The sequence below is a fragment of the Octopus bimaculoides genome, chromosome 5 (assembly GCF_046866305.1).
Source record: "Octopus bimaculoides isolate indiv1 chromosome 5, ASM4686630v1, whole genome shotgun sequence".
Taxonomy (NCBI): Eukaryota; Metazoa; Mollusca; class Cephalopoda; order Octopoda; family Octopodidae; genus Octopus; species Octopus bimaculoides.
In genome coordinates, this window is record NC_142932.1 from 70,471,247 (window position 1) to 70,489,870 (window position 18,624).

The 18,624-nt window shown below is 39.6% G+C and overlaps 1 protein-coding gene across 5 annotated transcripts in view; it reads right to left on the reverse strand.

The window, feature by feature from the left end:
- Positions 1-18,624, reverse strand: part of LOC106868231 (dopamine receptor D2) — a 1,508,130-nt gene that overhangs the window by 371,174 nt on the left and 1,118,332 nt on the right. The window contains exon 1 of one of the 5 annotated variants that reach the window (XM_052967720.2): positions 1,484-1,624. The exons of the other annotated variants lie outside the window; for them this stretch is intronic. The gene's annotated coding sequence lies outside the window, so the exon portion shown is untranslated. Of the gene's footprint in view, positions 1-1,483; positions 1,625-18,624 lie in introns of those variants that run through there. 5 annotated transcript variants of the gene reach the window in all.

Consider the following 18,624-nt stretch of genomic DNA (forward strand, 5'->3'; position numbering starts at 1 on the left):
GGTGGCATTTTTTAGAATCATTAATCATTGATTGATAAAATCTGACCAGGCTTTACGACGGTCGAATGTCATGCTGTCCCCATTATGACGCAGAATAATGGAACACAAATGATAATTGAACCTAACTTTTCTGTGTTATATTTCCGGCAGAATCTGAAGAAATGGGCAGTGTTCATTGTATTTGCAAGTCCCTGTGAACTTGGTAGAATTGATGTTCTGTTTATAAACTCTTGCAGATCGACAGATACAAAAAAATACAGAAACAGGAAGGAGAGTCCAGAGTGCAAAGGTTCTAGAAAGCAACTGTTGGGCATAATAGGTGTTGGTGGGTCAGGTAGAGTGGATCTGAACGGACTAGGGCTGATGAAAGGTGAAAAGATAATATTTCGGAGACAAAGAGGTATTTGAGTACAGAGCTAAGACTCCAGCAACTTCCGAAGAGTAAAAGGCCATTAAAAATATAAGAGAAAAGGGACAACTGGCACGTGGGCCAGTGTCTGAAGTGTGTCCCTTAGTAATGCAGTGTTAATCATTCGAGTGGTCCTTCGGTGTTAGAATACTTCATCATATTTCTGTAGTGATTGAGACATTTAAAAATGTATTTTGTGTAAGAAGCAAGTTTTGGTGAGCAATGTTTGAGTGGTAAAAAATAAAAGGATGTAGTTTGTGTTGGTGGCCTGGTATTTGGCAGAATTTATAAAAACAACCATGAAATAGTGAGAGGGATTTGGATAAACACATGGACATAACGTATGTAAACGTACTGCTTGAGAGATTGTATAGGTCGTAGAATTATCTAGTGTGACTGTCTTTGGTGTATATAGAGATACCATGCTTATATTGGGTCTTCCATATACGTGGCGTTGTCATGCATGTGGTGCCTATCCCAATTGCATAATGTGAGAAGTTAGGATGTTCTCCACATGACTGAGTGAGTAATCGTTAAACCCAGTCAAATGAATTGAAGCTATACTTGAATACACATGCCTTAAACATGTGGGGCAATGGTACAATATGGTCTCGCAGATCTTTACAAACAATAAATAAGGAACAAAAGGAAAAAAAAAGAAAAGAAAGAAAGAAATATACTGTCACGAAATATAATCAAACCGCTAGGTGAAGAAATGCAACAGACCTACACAAGGAAATGGAGAGCATGTCTCTTGGCACTAGCTCATATTTAAATATATTTGAAAATAATCTTATTTTAAATTATTTACAGATTTTGCAAAGAAGATGAAATTAGTCAGACAAAACAAACATTAAACTTGATCACAAGTAGAAATAATTCTTGTGTAATGACGCAACGAAGACTAAATTCCTAAAAATAACCAATTTGTGAAGCAATGAATCAATGCAAAACTACCAAAATATACCCGAAACAATTTACATCCAAACAAAATGACAATAAAAAAAAAACAAAAAAAAAACAGCATTCATTCTGTAAGCGAAAGAAAAATCCAATTAAATTCAGAGAACTCACCCAGATAAAGATTCATTAATCCTCTCACGAAGGAAAATCAACATAAAGATTTCGAATATTGTTAACGCTGACACAAAAAAGGTTAGGAATTTGAATCTCACGCACAAAACCGCATCGGTTTCACGTGACATAACGGCGGCGACAATGAACGTATAATTTACAGAACGTCGTTAAGATTTTTCGAATGATTTACTTCTATATCTCTAAGTCATTTATTCCAATTCAGAGAACATTCTCTAACTTTATAGAAGGTAAGCAGATGAAGGAGCGAGATAAATGTTCATATACACATACATACATACATATACACATACATACATACATACATACATACATACATACATACATACATACATACATATGTAAGTACGTATGTATGTTTGTATATATGTATGCATGGACGCTTGTATGTATGCATATATTTATATGTGTATGACTATAACTTGTATATTTTTCGTGCTTCTGACATCATACTATGCTGAAGCTACGCTTTAAAGGTTTTTCACTAGAAAGTATCGACCCCGCTACTTATTATTTTTTTTAAAGCCTGGTACTTAATCTATTAATCTGTTTTTCGAATGCAAAGTTACGACATCAACACACCCGCACTGGTTGTCAAACGGTGGTGGAGTACAACACAGACACAAAAACACAAAAACACACACACATATACACACGAGCGCACACACGCGCACACACAGACACACACACACACACACACGCGCGCGCACACACACACACACACACACACACACACACACATATGAGTATATATCGGCTCATTTCAGTTTCTGTCTACGAAATCCCCTCACAAGATTGTGGTTGACAATAGTAGAAGACACTTGCCTAAGTATCCACGCAGAACAGATTCCTGAATCATATAGTTGAGAAGCTAGCTTCTGACCGCAGTGCTATGTCTGTTCCTATGCAGATATGTTTATGTATGCGTTTGAAAGCGTGGTCATCCAACTATTAAATGTGTATGTATATCACAGGCATACTCATTGTAAAGATATATATATATTATTTTTTTATCTTTTACTTGCGTCAGTAACTGGACTGCCGCCATGCTGCAGCATTGCATTGAAAGGTTTCTAGTCGAACAAATTGACCCACAGTACCTATATCTCTTATAAAAAAAAGTATGGTACTTATACTTGGGAAGCACAAGCACGGACACATATGTAATGATATATGTGTGTGCGTGTGTATGTGTGAGTGTGTGCGCGCGCGTGTGTAAGCATGTATCTGTGTGTGTCAGTTTGTGTGTGTTTGTGTATGTGTGTGTATGTAATTATATGCATACATATCTATATATACACACATATACGTACATGTGTCATATATATGTGTGTGTGTGTTTGTAATTATATATATATATATATATATATATATATATACAGAGAGAGAGTGTGTGAGAGAGAGAGAGAGAGAGAGAGAGAGAGAGAGAGAGAGAGAGAGAGGGAGATAGACAGACAGACAGACAGATAGATAGATTTTTTTTATTAGCCACACAGGGCTTAACACAGAGGGGACAAAATACAAATGCAGAGTTTTTCTTTTCGAGGGGGTGGGGTGAAAACAAAGCAGAAAAAAAAACAAAACAAAAGTGGGGACAACGATGAAAAAAAACATCGCAAAACGTTTGGGGTATTTACAAAAAATACGAAATAATACAGAAAATTCCCAAGAAATGGGGAGGTTATCCGTGGAAAGAAAAACCTACGAAAAGACCACGGTAACCTCTGTCATTTTAATGTCACAAATTACATTACACACTTTTATTTACGAAAGGAAAAAAAAAGGAAGTAACTCTCTAGGTTTACCGTTTTATAGAATCATGGTCAAGGTGGCTTCGTCATTTATACGTCCCATTTTTGCTACGTGCATCCATCTTTTTTCGAAACATTTGCTAGACAACACTTGCCTCTCTACTGTCACCTTCCTTTTCAAGTGATACTTGAAAAAGTTGATGAGAGATTGACCAGAGAGGAAAGTGTTTGTCTCTAATCCTTTCAGACGCGTCCACCAGATGCATTCTTTCGCCATAGCCACAAGTACAATAAATACAGCTCTTCCTTCCCGTTTAAAGGAAGGAGGCGTGACGATATTGACGATAGACTCGGTTGATAAACCGACTCGTCCCACACGTGACAGCAGTCGTTCGACATAAGCCCACAACTCCGAAATGGTTGGACACTGCACGAGTGCGTGCAGAACGGTTTCGTCGCTCTGACCGCATCTCGGGCAGGTCGGCCCCGCATTTCGCGAGCCGTGTCTATAGAGCTTATACCGAACAGGTATCGCTTCTCGGTAGCACTGCCAGGCCAGGGAACTCTGGAAGTTGTCCATAAGTCCCGGCCCGAAAGTCGTCCTGAACAGGCGGGTCAGGTATTCCTCGTCGACGCCCAGGTTCGCCCCGAGATTATCGTCGTACCTGCCCTCCACTAATCCCCTATAGAATGACTTCGTTGTGATGCAGCCGCTCAAGGTCGACCCGGGACTGCAAAGTTGTTGCAGAGCAACGCGACACTCACGGTGCCATTCGCCATTCCGCGGCCTCTTTTTGATCCACGACTGCAGCTCGGTCATGGAGACGAGCTGCGGGAAGGCGCGTCGCACAAACGGCGACCACACCTGCTCACCGTCGTCTACGTAGAGCCGGAGATGTCGCAGTCTCAGCGCATGTCTGCGCATCTTCAACCACGGCATGCCCAGCCCTCCTTTCAGCGAGTGTTGGCAACAAACGGATCGCCTCACCATCGGAACGCTTCCTTTCCACAAAAAGCGGAAGGGGATGCGCTCCATTTCGGTGATGGCTCGATCGGGACAAGGCACGACGGTCAGGCGCTATTCGATGATGGACGCGATGTACGCGTTCCCCACCTCCGCCCAATCTTTTAGGGACAGCTTCCACTCGGACCATTGCCGGCAGAGAGTGGCCACCCTACTCGTTATCTCGTCCCAGTTCTTCTCCGTTTGCATGTCCAGTCCGGACCGAACCAGACTCCGAGCAACTTGACCGGACCGTCCGTCCAGCGTCCCACTACTGAAGCGCTGCCGGACGGTATGGGCTTGCTTGTCCAGGTGCCGAGCAGCAAACCCACCGACTTATCCCGGTTGATTTTCGCTCCCGTCACTGCTTCGTAGTCTTTCAGTGTCTCGCCGACAAGCTCGACGTGCTCGTGGCTAGACGCTATGACGGTGACGTCGTCTGCGTATGCCGACACGCTCGTCCCGCACCTCAGTTCTCGCGGGATGCCCCTCAGCGTCGCCAGCTTCCGCAGTAGTGGCTCGAGAGTCAATACGTACAGGAGCGGCGACAGGGGGCATCCCTGACGGACCGAACGTGCAATGTCGAAGGGTCCCGATAGACGTCCATTGACGCGAACAACCGAACGGATGCCTGTGTACAAGGCAGCCATCCAGCCGTGGAAAACGGGACCGAAGCCGGCCGCTTCGAGGACGGCCTCCAAGTATCGATGGTCTACCCTATCGAAAGCTTTCAATTGATCCAAATTGATCAGGGCCCCACCCATGCCAGGTTCCTTAACTACCCTCTCTATGATGTAGCGCATCAGATGGAGGTTGTCATGGATGCTGCGGCCCGGCACGGTGCACGTCTGCTCCGTGCCGACCAGTTTCTCGATGACAAGCGCCAACCGCTTGGCTAACACCTAGGACAACATTTTCAAGTCTACCTTGAGCAGAGTGATGGGCCTAAAGTTATCTATGGCGTCCCCCTTGTTTAGATTTTTCTTCAGCAGCATTACCGCTCCTCGGCTCACAAAACCGGGAATGTTCCCGTTATGCTGCCAGTTGCAGTACACGGCCGCCAAGGCGTCTCCAAACAAGTCTGGCATACAGTTGTAAAGCTCGTAGGGCAGACCATCCAAACCCGGAGATTTGTCCGTCGAGCAACCCGCCATCGCGTCCCTCACCTCCTCCGCCGTGATGACCCCTTCGCAGCACTCCGCGTCTCTTGCCGAGAGTCGTGGCAAGCTGTGCAGGTAGGCACTAAAGTCCACCCTGCCTTCTAGCTCGCCACACCTCCCGAACAGTCGGGCAAAATGCCGCTGAAACGCCTCGCACATCTTGCTCGGCTCGAGCAATTCGCGCCCCTGTTCGTCTACTAGAGACCGGATGGTGGCTCTGTTACCCCGTTGCACCTCCGCCACCCGGGCCTCTCGTGCAGCTCCAACACCTTCATTCCTCAGAGCACGCATCCTAGCCCTGACAGCACACCCTTCGTGTTTAGCATTGAAGTGTTGGTCGATGGCCAACCTCGCCGCTAAAACGTTGGATGCGATGCCACTTTGCAATGCCTCTTCTAACTTTATCAATAGCTCCCCTCTACTCTGTTCCTCTGTACAGCTAGTGCCCTGCTATACCTTATTGCTTCCGCCCTTACTGCTCTCTTGAGGGCAAACCACCATTTGTTGTTGAAGATGACTCCCGTCAAAGCCCTCTTTACTAACGTGCTAATCCGGTCTCTGAAAACCTGTCTCGACGGGAAAGACGCGTTTAGTTTCCTGCCTATGTGCCTTATCTAAGTGTAGCGTACACGTCACAAATTTGTGATCCGTGTAGCTGACTATGTAGAATTGTGGACATCCTAAACTATCTCTATCTCTTGTCCTACACACTATCCTATCTAGATACGATCTCGACGACCCAATGCGGTTGCTCCAAGTCCACGTTGGCACATTTGGGTGGTCGAGTCGGTACCTGTCAGACAACTGGAAGCGTCTGAGGAGGTCTCTGAGGCTTTTTATCTCCTTCTAGTTTTGTCACTCCCCACGTAGTCTAGATGCGTGTCCAAGGTAGCATTCCAATCCCCCACTAAAAGCAAGGGACGAGACTTTCCCAGGAATACTCCTAGACGTCGAAAGAAGTCCGACCAACCCGTTAAAGGAGGCACATAAACTGCCAGCAGCCGAAAAGCGCCTCCATCGCTGCCGTCCACATCTAGGACAACCAGTCTACCCTCCGGGTCCGTAAATATCGTCTTTACTTGGAGATCCACACTCTTGCGAAAAAGAACCGCCGTGCCACTACCGCCCATCCTCGGCAGACAGGGAGAAAAATAAATGTTAAACTGTCCGCCAAACATGGACTTTAGGGCCCGCGGTTCATGGAGTCTAGTCTCACTAATGGCTATGATATCCAAATTGTGTGACTTGATGTCATTTAAGAGGTACCCTTGTTTTCAAGGGGACCCCAAGCCACGCACATTCACACAACCAATCTTCATCATGAGTCTATTTATACGTGTGCTTTAAAGCACAAAAGGAAAGGGAAAATGAGCTACTTACTGTTTGCAAGTTTTGTTTCCTCCTTGGATTTTTCACCAAGGAGGCTATTGTACAATTTCTTGCACAAATATTTTTGACATCCCCCTACCGAGTTGGGGTAGAGGGATTTTATTTTGTGGTGCAATGCTGGTGATATATGGTAAATTTTAATGTGTTTTGGCGGTGTTGTGTGTGGGTGGTTGTTTGTTTTGATGTCGTTATTTGTGATGTTTGTTTTAGAGTTGATGTAATTCATCAACTCTGTGTTTGTACTGTCTATTGCTGTTAGCATTGTTTTTTGCATCTTACAATTGGTGTTAGGAGTATTTTCGGGAGATGTGAATCTCCCTGCTTTGTTTGTGTTTGCATCTTGTTTTGTTTTCTTCTTATTGCGCTTCCTCTTTCCTTTCGTAGCTATTTTCCACCCTTCCCCACTCTCTTCATCCGATGAGAGTTCTGAAGAGTCAGAAAGAGGTAACAGCAAATTTTGTGCGTCTGTGTGTGTTTCTGTGAGTGTTTGTGTTGCTGTTTTTGTTGGTGTTGGCTGCTTGTTATTTGTGTGTGGTGTATGTGATATGGAGGAGGGAGAGGCAGTCTTGGAATTTTCTTTTTTTTTCTCTTCTGTTTTTGCAGTTTCTGTTGTGGTTATTGCTGATATTTCTGTTGTTTTTTGTGTTGCTGGTGGTGTTGGTAGTAAAGTTTTTCTGTTGGGGGTATTTGGTAGTTGCTTCTCTTGTTGATGTTGTTGTTGTTTTTGTTTAGCGGCCAGTGGGCAGTCCTTTTTCAGACGTGCCTCGTTGTTGCATAAGTAACAGCGAGGCCGCCTGCCCTCTACCACCACATACAGCTTGTGTTCCTCCGCCAGTCTAATGTTTGGAGGAATCTTCCCTGAAGCCTCCTCCGTGATGTGGAGAAGGATTTTCAGATCCCCCCCCCCAGTTATTTTCCTCTACGACCGTAATTTCCAAAATATTTGCCTCCTCCGTTTCGAGGCATACGGCCGATACTACCCATTGGGTGTCCACTTCTGATGGCACGTTTTTTATAATTACTTTGGTCACTCTCTGTCCAAGATAACTCGGTATCATCACCAAGTTATCTGTGCGGAGAGGGAGTGTCGAAAATTGCTTCGCTAAATTTTCATTTATAAAGCGCACCTGTACCGTGGCAAATTCCCGTCCCCACGTGACATGTTCTTGATGAGCCCATACAGGTTTAAGGCATATCTCGATCTTATTTGTGCTAAAATTTTCTGCACGTCTTGTTTTTGTGTTTACCAGTTTATAAATGATGCATTTTTTTGTTTTTTTGTTCTATAATTTCTTTTGGAATGTTTATTTTAACATCATCGCCTTCTTTCGTATGAAGGGATTTTGTGTTTTTAATTTGTTGTTGTGTGAATGTCACTATTCTCCTTTTTTCCTTTATAGCATCGGCGAAATTTGTTTTTGTTGTGCTGGCGGACATGTTCTTTGGAACATTTTTGTTTATGCTAGTGTTGGTACTGCCGGGTTGAAAGGTGATGTTAGTGGCAGCAGAGTTTGTTGAACAGGTGGTGGTGTCGGTGCTGACGGCCGATAAATTTGCGTCCTTGCTGTTGTTGTTGTTGTTGTTGTCGTTGTTGTTGTTGGTGGTGGTGATGATGGCGTCAGCAGAAATGGTGTTTACGTCAGAGACATTTGTGACGGTTTTACGCATGGTTTTGTAACCTTGGTTAAAGTTTTGTTTTTGTTGTTGGTGTTGGTGGTGGTGACAGGGCTGTTAACAGTATCCATGACGTTGACAGCTTTGACTTTAGAATCTGTTGCTTCATTCTTTTTTTCGATGTCTGTTGTTGTTTTGGCGTGTGTGCGCGTGCATGACTTATTTTTTTGTTCTCCTAGCGTCTCAAGTCTAGGAAAATGTTCGTTCATCAAAGTTTCTGTCCAGCGTTCTATGACTATGTTTCTCGACATTTTTCAACGTCGAGAAGAAAATATATAATTTTAAAAAGGTTGAAACTGCCCCTAAGGGCTAATTCCTACCTTGAAAACACAATAAAAAGAAAGTTAGGTGCTTCACACACCTTATATACAAAAAATTCCAACAAAATGTGGGTAATAAAAGGTCAAAAAGAGGTTTACCTCTGTAGCCGATGTGACAGCACGTCCGTCAGATAGATAGATAGATAGATAGATAGATAGATAGATAGATAGATAGATAGATAGATAGATAGATAGATAGATAGATATGTTTATAGATAGATAGATAGATAGATAGATAGATAGATAGATAGATGGATAGATAGGTCGATAGAAGGACAGATAGACGGATAGATAGATATAGATATAGATATGTGTGCGTGTGTGTGCATGTGTCTGTTTGTTTCGCACCACTGCTTGGCTAAAAGAATTGAAGGCGTCGTTCCTGGTATGGCTACAGTCTACTAACTGAAGCAAGTAAAAGATAGAAAAGGTAAAAGATTCTAAATGTGAGCACTAGAGTAGCTAGAAGGAAGTGGAAGGGATGGTCTGCTCCGGACAGCACTTTATGGGAGTGGTACCACTTTTAGATCTGTTGTAGGCAAAATGTATTCTTTGAAGGTGTCCCAGGGCGGCAAATTTAAGAACCGCCCCGAGCGGTACATATTCTAGCTACGCCAGTGAGTGTGAGGCACAGTTCAAAAAGTCACCAACCGCTCTGCCTGCGACAGCAAGGCTGATCTTGTGACCAAGATCACGGAGATGTTCGAAGACTTTCCCAGGGTCTTAGGTGCTGGAGGCATCTTGAGGATTGGAGGAAACTGAATGTATCCACTGTGAAAAAATTGTTATTGCTCGAGCATAATCTGTTTGGTATTTCTGAACTCTTTAAAATAATTTTATTATTGGATAGGACATTGTGCTTCATTTTTGTTTTGTGAACTCTCAAATTTAGTTCGAACATTCTATGTATGTATGTATGTATGTATGTATGTATGTATGTATGTATGTATGTATGTATGTATGTATCTCACTCATAACATGGAACGGAAATGCTGGAGTGGCAACAAAAATTACGTTCCAGTATTATTACTAGTTACATCACTTACAGACAATTTAGAACTAGTTAGTTTGCTTGTTGTAAGACCAGCGGCTGATTGTCGCTTATTTGTTTATGTATTGCGAGTAAGGACGAATGACTCCCATGTCTAGCAGGCAAGTGTCCAGTACTGTGGAAGGGTAAGACCCTGAAACCAGTCCTGATCTACTGATCTTGTCACACCTGGACCCTTACTCGTAATATATCAGATACAGGTTGTTTTTCATTAACCAGCTGCAAAAATCTTTCCTGGGGTTAAAAGGCAGTAACATAATTCTGCATGGAACAGTTACACTGAAGTGGCAACATTACTTTTCGGTATCGTTACTACTTGCATCTTTAATAGCGATTTTAGAACTAGCTACGTTGCTTATATATATATATATATATATATATATATATATATATATATATATATATGGATTTTATAAAACTAAATCATGCACAGGCGATTACATGTGCCTTTATACGCATACATATACCGACAAACTTACAAACCCTTATCCAGAGCCTGTATCTTAATCTGGCTTATATGTTGCCCGGGACAATGCATATTTTCTCCTATACACCGATCAAAATAAAGTGATACACACGATCGTTTTTACTGATTAAGAATGAAGATAATTCGAGTATACAGGATATCGAAACCGACCAGATCAGAACATGCCCTGTACCTTTGCTGTTCTTTTACAATATACCCTGCATTTATTTAATATCGATGTAGTGTGACAAGTACAAATCTCCCGTTTTTAACCCTGAGTTAATAGATTATATACCAATAATGTTATATAGATTGTTATATCGATATCTCATGTAAAAATTATGACAATGTTGGACTTTGATTTTAAATAGGTACCAAACTACGTCTAATTGGTTTATAACTTGAGTAACAACATGATGCAGCTCGAATTCCGCAATACCTTAATTACTGATTGTTTCCTCCATTTCATTTAGATATTTTAATACTAGACAACATTCATAAGGTTAACAATTATGTTTACATCAGCCTAATTAATTAGGAAATATTTTTTTCCAGGATAACATTTAATGAAGCTCACCCGCTGTTTGCTAGTCATTACTAGACTAGAGTCTATTTAGAAAATAATATTAGACTATTTATATATATGTATCTCCCTCCTCTCTGTCCCTCTCTCTCTGTCCCTCTCTCTCTGTCCCTCTCTCTCTGTCCCTCTCTCTCTGTCCCTCTCTCTCTGTCCCTCTCTCTCTCTCCCATTATATATATATATATATATATATATATATATATATATATATATATATATAAACCGGAGACTATATTAGTCACAGCGTATTGACCTGAGGAAAGTCTACGTGATCATATTATTAGTAATTACGTGGTTTCATAAATCTGAGTTACATCTGTAAACAATCTTCTTTCACAGATAAATAATGTTTACGTTTGTATGATATACTATTACCTTATAGCTTCTGATATAAATAGAGGGGTAAATGATATAGAACAATGAATGGAGTTGTCGTCTCCTTGCTGTATGTGTAGAACACATCAGGCTACCTGGCAACGCATACGTTTGATACAACTAAATCTGCAAGAAGCTGTAGTTGCATTTCTCTCAAATACTACCTCATCGCCTCAGAAAACTAAAGGATATTTTAGAAAACATTGTAGCTGATGTGTTGAAATAAAGAGCTGATAAGAGCTAGAAAAATGTTCATCGTAGAATTACCAGATCAAGCTTAAATTTTGGCGATACGCTACCACAACCAACAACATCGTTATCATCTCATTTACAACACAACAACTACAACGTTATAGTATTAAATGGATACCACAAAGAAACACCTCCAAATCAGTAACCTATCTTTCATCCTTGTATACAGAACTGAGAGATTACTCTCAATTATTAAGTAATTGGAGATTCATCTAAAGGGCGCTAAACCGGAAATTTAATTGCACAAAAGCCAGTCACTCTCTCAATACTTGTCTCTCTCTTTCTCGGTCTTGCCATTTAAAGGAGAGGTTGGACCGATAGCGGTGCGGTTGAGAAAAGTCTGAAAAATCCTAAGGGTAACATTAGTCAGCAACTGGGGTGGCATTCTAAACTTACTTTCAAAATTTACTACCTCATCCGTATTCTTTAAAGCAGGAACCACCACAAGAGAGTGGCGCACTTTAACATAAAGTGGTGGTGTGGTGTTTATCTAGTAATTAGTAATGGAATATTTTCATAAGGCGTCGGGCCTATATACGGAAATAAATATTTCCAATCGACTAATAAATTTATCTTACATGAAGAAAACACACACACACTCACACATATAAGAAATTAGAAGAAAGAAATAAGAAATTAGGACATGAACTGTATTAGCTTCCTACTGTTTTTGCCATAAGATGCAATGATCTCATAGTTGAATTCTTGTGTATCACCCCATAGCTTCAAATTGATTGAAACATCCCCAAGGGTAATAATAAAAGACAGAACATCCCGTCTGGGAGAGTTCTAACAACTAATAATCCCTTGACAATGGAAAAACTTTATTTTGGGAACTTCGCTAAGGAACATACCTATACCAACAACGAAAGCTTATATCGAATACTTCTACAATGTACTGTACCAAAGACTTTATTAGAAGAATGAGAGGGTGCGTTTAAAACTTTGACTAACAGAAGCCAGACAACAGCGTCGACGTTCACTACCGATTCACTTCCTTTGCAAACACGCCACACAACCCTTTACTTGATAACAGTGCTACTACAGATGGTCAGAAATAGAAAATTTACGAAATATACGTATAAATTCCAGATAGAACTTTCTGCTCAAATATCTGGTATAAGAAAAAATGCAGAAAATACACGAACCATCGGGGAAGGCAGGAAATGCTTGTCATCTGCAATAACTACTTACAAACAGTTCATCGTAAAAGGAAATTTAAAAATATAGAAAACATTTAAGGAAGATTTCAGGAAAATAAATGAAAAAAAAAACTGCTTGTCAAATATTTAGAAGTCCCTCCCGTCTTGATCCCAGCGTCACCTGCCGCTCTTCTACCATTGCAGAATGATCATCAATCGAACCTAATCAGCCGTTCAAACTGCAATAATTCCCTGTCATCTTCTACACGTTTTTCTACAGCTATTTCCGAAGAAATTTCAAATAAAAATATTTCCAGCACCGCTATCGGAGATTTCCCCGAAGCTAAACTTGTCATTTCAAGAATACACTTAATGATACGTTGTAGTGGTCAAATAATTTGAACCTACACTCCGAGGCCTTTAATGAATACTAAGTCCTTATAGAGAATGTCTATAAGACAAATTGAGATGAGCTGATATGGAGATATTAACGTAAATAAACAGGCCTGGGATTGATGTACAAGATACAAACACACACACACACACACACACACACACACACACACACATATATATATATATATATATATATATATATATATATATATATATATATATATATATATATATATATATATATATATATATATATACAAATGTAAATATATATAGGGGTATATACAGAGGGAAACAAAAACAGAAAACGATCAGAAGATGAACACTCGTGTATAAGGACATGAATGTTTATGTAAAGAAACAAATTTGCAGGGTTGACAAAAAATACAGAAAATTACGCGGTCGGGGCATTTATTTCAAGTCTACCAGCTGCATCTGGGCTCCCAGAATTATGTAATAATTGTGATGTTGGCAGATGGACTGTGCAAAAAATTAAGGATATGTAACCAGTAGTGGATGCATATAAATACTAGCTTATATATATTCATCTTACGTGGATGTCCCCTCACCACCAACACACCGCCCTCGCTAGAGCACGTTCCATGGACCGTGCATCTGCTCTCTCCCACCGCACCCGCCACGCCATAACCCGTCTTCCTTCCCCTTCACCTACCACCCCACCACCCTACCGCTACAACTCAACATTCTCCGAACCTTTCGGCGACTCCAGTCCCACCCTTCTACTTCGCACATTTTCCCTAACCGACCCCACGACTCCTTCAAACGAGCCCACACCTACGAGTCCACAGTTTCTTCCCTAACCTAATCTCCCAACCCGACTCGTCCCCTTGCTCCCGTCCAGGCTGCCGCATTTGCCCTCACCTCTCCAGCACCACCCTCCTCACAGGCACACATCGTCGACCCTATCGTATCACTGACTCTTTTATCTGCACTACTAGCAATGTCATCTACTGCATCTCCTGCTGTCTCTGTCTTTCTCTATACATCGGTCAAACGGCCATGATAGATCGTAAGACACTAGAACGTTTTCTATTTTCTCTCTCTGTTTATTTCTGTGTTTCTTTCTGAAGAAGAGCGTATTCTCGAAACGTAAAAGACTTTCTCAATTCCCGAGCGTATATATATATATATATATATATATATATATATATATGTGTGTGTGTGTGTGTGTGTGTGTGTGTGTGTGTGTGTGTGTGTGTGTGTGTATATGTACACACACACACACACACACACACACACATATATATATATATATATATATATACTAGCAGAGATACCCGGCCTTGGTCAGGATTAAAGTGGCATAGATTTTTATTGTTTTACTTGTTTCAGTCATGTGACTGCGGCCATGGTGGAGCACCGCCGTTGGTCGAAGACATCAAACACAGAATTTATTCTTTGTGAGCGTAGTACGCATTGTGTCAGTGTCTTTTACCAAACTGCTTAGTTACGGAAATGTAAACACAGCAACACCAGTTGTCAAGCAATGATGGGGGCACAAACACAAGACACAGGCACACACATTTACAAATATATACATATATACGACAGTCTACTTTCAGTTTCCGAGTAAGAAATCCACATAGTAAGCATATATATATATATATATATACATATATATATATGCTTTCGGTGCGAATGGCTTTATTATACGGTGCCGTATTTTGCAATGCTGTAAATAAAAATAATCGTATTTTTATATAAGCTCAAAGCTTATGCCGTTCAACGTGCAATGAGTAACGAAAATAGTCTAATAACGGAGCAAATAAGCCCTCGACAGAAAAAAGAAGGCTTTCCCATCTGCGTGTGACGTGAACCCACATCCCATTGTTAACATGAATAAGTGTGGTACCTTCACACAGATAGGAAAGCCTTCTTTTTTCTGTCAAGTGCTTATATGCCTCGTTATTAGACTATTTTGCTTAGTAATTGCACGGTGAACGCCATAAACATTAATGTTATATAAGAATACCTTTATCATTGCTATTTACAGGATTGTAAAATACCGCCTCATATAACAAAACCATTGGCACCGAAAGCATATATATACATACATACATTCATACATACATACATACATATATATATATATATATATATATATATATATATATATATATATATATATATATATATATATATATATATATATATATATATATATATATATATATATATAATTCGAAAACATGAAGTTTTGTAACATTGTTTACAAAATAATCCAGTAAAAGACGATATTGAAAAAATCTGTTATGTTTCTTTCTCTCTTTCTATCTGTTAAACACCGTAGGTAGAAGGGGACTTAACTCATGTTTGCAAATGCTTGTGATTTTAAAATTGTTAGAATTGATGTTTTAAAATAATTTTAATGCAAAAATTCACGTGTTAGGAAGCAACCCCCCCAAAAAACAAAGAAAAAAACAAATGGCCGATTCCGGGCATTTTCCACAATGAGGAATCCATTGGTGCGACTCCCAGATTGGTATCTTGTAAGGTGTGGATCTCTACGGATGCAACACACACACACACACACACACACACACACACACACACACACACACGCACACACACATACACACACTTTCAAACTGAGCTATACTATAGGTTTATATATATATATATATATATATATATATATATATATATATATATTGCATTAGCAAGAACGTAATTTCGTCCTTTTGCAAATAGACAGAGTTACGATTTCTTTGAATGACTCTTGTCAATGTTATGTTTTGATAGCCCTTACTTTTAGCTTACTTTAGAAATTGCGCGTAATTTTATTAATAGTTGTTAGTTCAGAGTCAGTTTTAACATGGGGTGCAAAACGGACATTTTCGCGATATTTTGCTTTTTTTTATTTCCGTAAAGGCAAAAAAAGAAAGAGATATGTGAAGTTTTTGCTGATGATTGCTTCTGAGAACGCACATGTCAGAAATGGTTTAAAATATTCCGATCTGGAAAATTTTCATTCAAATATAACCAACTTTCTGGTCGACCTACTGATGTTGATGATGCCTGAATCAATTGAATCTAATTGTCCTAATTGAAACTGATTGTCATATAACTGCGCGAGTATTGCGGAGAGATTAAATGTATCACACACAACAATGGGACATCAATTTGAATGCCTTGGTCTCGTTAAGGAGCTCGATATTAGGGTTCCACAGATATTAAGGGATTCACTTAACACAACGAATCAATATTTCCGATATGCATCTCAAACGCAATAAAATCAACCTTTTTGAAACGAATGACTGCTGTTAATGAAAAATGGATTGCCTACAATAACATCAATCGAAAACGATCATGGTCCAAGCGTAATGAACCAGCACAAACCACATCGAAACTGAATTCCATCAAAAAAAGGTCTATGGAAGCAAAGGATAAATTCAGATCTTTACTGTCAACAACTAATGAAACTGGTAGCAGTAATAAAAAACAAAAACGGCCAGAATTGGCAAATCGTAAAGGAATCGTGTTCCACCATGACAACGCTAGACCACACATATTTGCTCATTCGTAAAAAATTATTAGAGCTTGGTTGAGAAGTGATGTCACATCCACCATTTGGCCCGGGCCTTGCACCATCAGGTTATCATTTATTTCGAAGTTTGCAAAAGTCTTTGAATAGTAAAATTTTCAATAACTATGATGACCTGAAATAGCACTTGCTTCAGTTTTTGGCTGATAAGGATCAGAAGTTCCATAAGCGTTGAATGATGATGTTGCAAGAAAGATGGCATAAGTTCATCGAACAAAATGGAAATGTATATAATTGATTAAAGTTCATACTTTAATCAATTAAATATAGAAGAAATACTTTTATTTCATACTAAAAAAACTAAAATTACCTTCTTACCAACCCAATATATAACATAGTATGATAATATATACAATGTTATAGGCAAATGCTACGGGAAAATCTACACCATTCTCTTTTGAAGGTAACACATTACATCTCGAACACTTTTATATGTTGACACTTCAAATGAATCTATGTTTCCTGTTTTTGTCATGATCAAATAATATTGGGAGTTTCTTTTACAATTTAACATAGGAAAGCATTAACTAAACGCCATTCGAATATTGAAATTACAAATGCATACAATTATTCTGGATTATAATCGCAGATCCTCATTGTTAGATGTAATTTCACGAACAAATTGAATTACATGAAGAAATAAGCCATACTCTATTTCAACCTAGCCATATTATATATAATGCTATTAATTTGTCGCTAGTTTTGTTATATTAAATAACTGTACAGTTCTGTATTTAAAAGATGAGGAATTATGTACATTATTTACAATTGGCGGATATTTGTCCTCATCGCTTCGGCTGATATACCCTCCAACCTTCATTAGGTGTCTTGGAGAAATTTCGAACCAGTACGCCATATACCCATGGTAATAATAATAATAATAATAATAATAATAATAATAATAATCATAATAATAATAACAGCTATAACAACAACAACATCAAAAAATACCTCAGTAATGAGAACCCACGTTCGAAATTTCCCCAAAACACCTGATGAAAGCTGGAGGGTATATCAGCCGAAACGTTGTGTTAGCAACAAAGAAAATGAGGACAAATATCCGTCAATTGTAAATAATGTAGATAATGTAAATAATTGTAGTCTAGAGTGATATTCAATAGAGATCCTACAAAGAAACACAATTATATTTTTTTTAGAACGAAAATAATGTTTGTGGCGTCTTTACTTGAATGAAATATACAATTAACTTACATATTGGGTTGGCAATTAAGTTAATGCTTTTTTTTAAAATTTTGGAATTTATTGCGTTTTTAAATTTGGGAATCTATTTTTTTCGAGAATTCTATGTTTGAATCAGTTTGGAATCTATCTTTTTTTCTTTCAATTTAATTTTAGTTATTTTTGGTTTATTTTCAGATCATTTAAATGGAATGTCAAACTAAGAAAACCTCCTTCTTTTCGCATTTAATCAAGGTTCTAAGGCCGCAAAAGCTGCTCGCGATATTTTTGCTGTGTATCGAGAGGGTGACATAGCTGAAAGAACCGCTCGTGGTTGGTATTCCAAGTTCAAAAATGGAAATTTTGACCTCAAATACGCACTTCGTTCTGGCCGTCCAGTTGAGTTCCATGAAGAGCGATTAAACAGACTTTTGCACGAAAATTGTTGTCAAACAACAAGGGAACTAGCAGAGAAAATGGAATGCCCCCACACTGCTATAGAGAAGCATCTTCACACGATGGGAAAGGTTCAGAAGTATGGTGCATGGGTTCCGCATGCTTTAAGTGACAACAGCAAAAATCAACGAGCCACAATCTTCGCTGGTTTGCTTGCTCGTCACCGCTCAACTCATGGACACAAGCAACGATTTATTTACTGAATAGTTACTGGCAACGAAAAATGGTGCCTGTACATCAATATGAAGCTGCGTAAGGAAAGGCTTAGCCGCGGTAAACAAGCGACACTACGCGTGAAACAAGATCTTCATCCGCGTAAAACGATGTTGTGCGTATGGTGGGAATAGGAAGGGATTAT